This window comes from Rhododendron vialii, chromosome 1a (genome assembly GCF_030253575.1).
Source record: "Rhododendron vialii isolate Sample 1 chromosome 1a, ASM3025357v1".
NCBI lineage: Eukaryota > Viridiplantae > Streptophyta > Magnoliopsida > Ericales > Ericaceae > Rhododendron > Rhododendron vialii.
Genome location: NC_080557.1, coordinates 3,668,919 through 3,674,751, shown reverse-complemented (window position 1 = coordinate 3,674,751; position 5,833 = coordinate 3,668,919). Strand labels below are relative to the sequence as shown.

General features: G+C 39.9%; 1 long non-coding RNA gene across 1 annotated transcript; it reads right to left on the bottom strand.

The window, feature by feature from the left end:
* Positions 1-2,847: 2,847 nt before the first annotated feature.
* Positions 2,848-4,052, bottom strand: LOC131303909 (uncharacterized). The gene is made up of 2 exons (XR_009192258.1): positions 4,013-4,052; positions 2,848-3,570 (listed from the first exon to the last, which is right to left on the bottom strand). It is a non-coding gene; the product is annotated as an uncharacterized LOC131303909 (long non-coding RNA).
* Positions 4,053-5,833: the final 1,781 nt, after the last annotated feature.

Here is a 5,833-nt window from a genome sequence, read left to right as displayed (position 1 = left end):
CCATTCCGTGGGTTTCATTTTTATTTGTTAATTCAAACCGTTCATCTTGTAAAATATTTCAAATAATATATCTATGCAAAAAATCAGTTTATCCGGACATCGATAGGTATATCAAAAGTTGAGTTTTTTTTACGAAAAAATGAACGGCTGTGGACAGTTTAACTTAAAAAACAGTTGACAGATCCACACCGTCCATTTTTTCGTTTAGAACTCAACTTTTGACATACCTATCAATGTCCGGACAATCTGGTTTTTTGCATGGACACATTATTTTACAAGCCCTACAAGATGCACGGTTTAGATTACTCAAAAAAATGTGCGAAGGAGGCCCACGAGGGGTTGTTGGTGGAAAACCACCTCTGTTCGTCTCATCCAGATAGAATTTAAACTCGTTTTGGAATCAGATCTCTCATGCACCCCTACCAACTGAGGTGCCGAGTAGCATCTGACCGCTCATCTAGGCAAGGATAGTTGTGATTGAATATGAACCGTCCATTGCTCAATCAAGACCCGAACCATCGATTGCTGAAATGAACGGCCGGATCAGCCGCTCAACACTGCCGTCAAGCACTGCGGCTTGGCAGCATCTTTCATTCGTGTTATTCTAGAAAAATTAAGTTCGGAGATTTCCATGGGAAGTAAATTTTGCACTTTTTGTTTGTCCTCTTGCCCACATTTTACTTGTCTTTCACGTGAAAAGATAAAAATGTCTTCTACATGCGAAAGTGAGTCCATTAAAAAAGTAGTTTAATAATTTCACGCGGGTAGAAACAATAGAAGTAGTGCGAGAGAATAAATAAAAAGAGTGCAAAAACTTTTTCTATATCTTTATTCGTTTTTTGTCTTTACGTAAATTTTTCTAAAACCAATTCATTAAAGATATGTTCAAAAAGAATTCATTAAAGATGATTTTTTTGTTTTTACGGAAAAATCTTACAGTACTATTTTCTTTTTACATCTTGACTAAACTTTGACTGTAATTTTCTGTGTCTGGACCAACAATATTGGACAAGTCCATTATTGCAGTCCACACGACCTGTTTACCTTGTAGAATCCTTGATAGAGAGGCCTGTGGTCGAAAATTGTTATCTCCCCCATTTGTATGTCAATTCCGTATAACTAGTGTTTCGTATTTTTACTGCTTCGTATATGTTTTCTTCTTTTTTTTTCGACGATAACCACCAATCAGGTGTCCGAGTCAGTTTATCGCTTATGACAGAGGAAAATAGATGGTGTTTGTGGTCTCGTATAATCGAAAAGTATTCCAAAAACACTTAAGACGTTCAGTTTCATTCTACGATGAAATCCCACATTTAGAGCCAGTTCTGCTAAGATGAATTAAATGTGATGTATTATGAGAGAATTAAAAATTAAAAAACTTGGGAAAATGGAACATTGATCTAAGCAAAAACTTGAAACGACGATAATCTTTTAGGTCGTCTTTTAAATTGACTCATTTTTATATGAAATATTCACGTTTTAGGCCGGGGAGGATAGAATCAGTATGAATTTTTTTTTTTTAGTTATCAAAAAAAGGTACGGAATTTTTTAGGCCACCGTTTAAGATATGGTATAACTATGTGGCGGCGCGCCAATTATCTCGTGGTGTGCTAGTCGATGTTAATAATGAGGCAACTCTTGGAAAATATACATCAGAATGACTTTAAGACCACAATAGCTTTGGTGTGCTTAACATTGGCCTATACGGCGGCTGTTATGCACAGCGTAGACAGAAAAATGAGGCTCAGATATCTATTTTCGTCAATTAACTGAACAATGCACCCACCATAGCGGCAACAATGCCCATTGCGAAGAAATTTACAAGTCTCTTCCACTTAATTATGTGGGCTTTTTGCGTGTCTATCCCCACTCCCAATCACGTACAGCTGCCTCAGTTACTCCTCTGGTTGGCAAATGAGTAGCCCATTGTAGACAGCTATACGTAGACGGGAGCGGGGAAAAACCCACAAAAAAGGACACATGATCTCTCTTCACCCAGGGCAAAATTAGCCCACTATGGGTGGCATTATCCCATGGTACGACGGTAAAGAGGAGTATCATCACAGCCTTTTCCAATTGAGAGATTATTCAGTTACCAGCAGCAAGAACATAACACAACAAAAGATAAAAAAAGAGTTGGCTATTGCTGATCTTCATCAAGATCAGAGGTAGCTCTAATGGAGCCTCATTTTGAGTTAAACTCCTCAAGTTCTCAGGGAGTTTCCCATCACTCTTTACATATACCAAGTTCTAAGAATGGACATAGAGGATTTTCATTTTGAAAACATAATTTGACAGAAACTCCGGCCGATTTTCGGCTCCAATTTTGATTAGGTGCATACTCAATCCACCAAAGTTTTTGTAATTTCTGATTCCAAATCATTTCTGCTGCCTTGGCGGCATAAAATGTCCGGGGGGGGGGGGGGGGGGGGGGGGATCCTTTTGAACGGACATGAATGAAGGTAACACAAGCAACACCCCAGCAAAGTCATATTTTTCCACAACAGACTCAATACTAGAAAGAGAGAAACTTATCCCTAGAAATAGAGAAACTTATCCGTGGAGGAGTTGGGGAGTCGGGAATAAGTTCTTCACGGCTCCACACAATCTCCGAATCTTGGCCGTTCATTCGCACAATTGAGATTGCTTTTCAATTTTGACCGGTAACAATTACTGTAATTTTTGCCGGTCAAAATTAGTTTCCTATCAGGACTGTTCGAAAACACTTTGGACGCACGCAATTGGGCCTCCGTAAACTGGAAAAGATCCTTATAGAAGTTATTGAAAACATAGCAAAAAACCCAAATGAAAAATAGACCGAAACAGAACATTCCAACGAACACCCAGTAGAAAAGCAGAGCCAATATCAATAATATTTATAGACGGATAATACTAAATGTATATAGAAAAAGAAAACTGAGGAGCAAAAAAAGCAAATCAATGGATGCATAAAGGGATTCATGTGTGTGTGTGTGAGGTTTTATGAAAGAGAAGGTGAGGCTCAGATCTACTTGAATCAGGCCGAGGAGGACATTGACTCCGCCATGGCTGCAACTGGTTGCCCCGCCAGTAAACGGGTCAGATCTCAACTCCTGATTTGAACCCAGAAATGTTTCTCATCACAGCCTCTTTAAACAAGAAGAAGTTTTTGGGTTTAGGGTTTTGGTTGCTGCTGCTGCTGATAGATCATAGATTTAGAGAGAGAAAGAAGAGCATGTGCAAGAAGCACAAAAACCAAACAATCCAATCCAATCCAAACCCAACTCTAATTATCTCTCTCTCTCTGTCTGCCTGCATATATATATACACACATACATACATAAGTATGTAAAGGTTAACAGAAAACAGAAGCAGATGCTGATCCCAGAGATCAGAAACACACACACACACACACACACCCAAAGGGTTGTTGATTTGTTTGAGGTTTTGGAGATGAAATCATCGGCTTCATCTCTTCGTGTACACAGAGAGGGGCAACCACCCCCAGAAACTTCCCCATCTCTGTGACTGAGTTGAGGCCTCATTCAATCCTGGGTTAGAAAGAAACCCCTGTAGTTGGTCCCAAGAGCTCTTATTGAGAAGGGTAAATTACTGTTTGCCCCCTCTAACTATGGATCGAAGACACTTTACCCCCTCTAACTATTTTTTTAACACTTAACCCCCTCTAAGTAATGAAACCCTTATCCCGTCTAACTTCCGTAACGGAGAGGCATAAAATTACAAAATTGCCCGGAGAGAGTTACAGAGAGATTTTTTTTTTGATCCTTTACACAGAGAGAGAGAGAGAGAGAGAGAGAGAGTCATTGAAGACTGGAAGTGGTGGCCGGTGGGCAAGATTACCCTCTGATTTTGTGATTTCTTGAAGGACAAATTTGTAACTTTATGCCTCTCTGTTACGGAAGTCAAACAGAATAAGGGTTTCATTACTTAGAGGGGATTAAGTGTTAAAAAAATAGTTAGGGGGGGTAAAGTGTCTTTGACCCATAGTTAGAGGGGGAAAACAGTAATTTACCTTATTGAGAAATTTTGGCTTTAGCTTGCCTTTCTCAGTTGTTTCAACTTTCTTTTTGGGCGGTCCTATTCGCAGCTCTCTATTTACTTCTATAGCCCGTTAAAAATTTTCAATTATACTCGACAGTTAGTTACCGAAATTGAGATATATTTTCAGTATCCAATTATGAAAATATAATATTTTTTTCAACAGATGTTTACCAAAAATGCATGTTCGGCAGTTGTTTACCGAAAGTTGAACATATTTTCGACATGCAGTTACCAAAATATAATCTTATTTTCAACAGCAATTTACCGAAATGTTATTTATGATTTTCAACAACCATTTACTGAAATGTAGTGGGCTACGGGAGAAAATAAAAGGCTGCGAATAGCGGCGCCCTTCTTTTTACAGGTGGCAGTGGGGTTGGGACGGAGACTATTTTGGTGTTTATGGCTTTTAATTAGGAGTGAACTTCTCTTGTTTATCTTTATTTTTACAAAGTTGCAGTGGGTTTAGAACAGGAGCTATTTTGAGAGTCCGGATCTCCTGTCTGACCCGCCTGTCCTATTCCTCTCGGTCGTTGATCTCGTAAATCAACGGTTGAGATGGGCCAAACACTTTTTTCTCAAAACGATATCGTTTTGAAGCAGAACATACTCGGCCAATCTTAACCGTTGATTTACGAAATCAACAGCCGAAAAGGATGAGACAAGCGGGTTGGACAGAAGGGAGTCGGACAGTGGATCTCAAGGCCTATTTTGGTGACTAATGTAAGGTGTAGATGTTTAAAGCTGTTTTATGAAATCAGATGATCGAGAAAAAATAATTTTTGTGCATCTTTATTCGTTGAGTTTTTTTCGTTTATATCCCTCAAACTATACAACAATTTTCTACTTCGTACTCAAACTATAAAAATTGTTTACTTTGTCCTCCAACTTTTGGATTGCAACCTATTAAGTCCTCATTCTAACGTCCGTTAACTTTTCCAACGGAAAACAGTCGGACACATGACTCATTTCCCCTAATCTAAGAGCTCCACCGCCTAAGCCAGAGCACCACCCCTGGCAACGCTGCGACTTGACCAACACCAAGTTCTGTTACTACAACAACTACAAGTTCTCCCAACCGCGCCACTTCTGCAAGTCCTGCCACCGCTATTGGACCTCCAACGGCACCCTCCGTGACATCCCGTCGGCAGCGCCACCCGGAAGAATGCCAAATGCTACAACACCACCACCTCATTGCCGCCTTCAACCGCGGCAGCCTCCCTGGCCTTCACTCGTTTTTTTTCAGCAACCATCGCGCATGGCGGAGCTGGGATGAACATTTTTGCAAGATTTACTTAACTGTTGAGTAGTACACAACTCAAGCACCTGGGTTCTTGGGCTTGGAAGGGCTATTTCAGGGGTTGGAGATGATTGACTCGGTGGAAATATCATGGGGAACACATGGCAGATTGAGAGTGGTGGAGAAGGTGGCTACAGTGGTAGTGGGGATCGCTTTTGCCTTTTGTTTGTCGGATCTTGATATTTCGACTCCAGGGAATGGTCTGAAATGTGTTTTGGGGCTCATTCCATTTGAAAAGTTAACGGAAGTTAGTACGAGGATTTAATAGGTTGCAATGTAAAAGTTGGAGGACGAAGTAAACAATTTTTATAGTTTGAGGATGAAGTAGAAAAATAAGGGCGCTGCTGTTCGCAGCCCTCTATTTACTCCCATAGCCCGTTAAAATTTTTTAATTATACTCGACAGTTAGTTACCGAAATTGAGATATATTTTCAGCGTTCAATTACCGAAATATAATATTTTTTTCAACAGATGTTTACAGAAAATTCATGT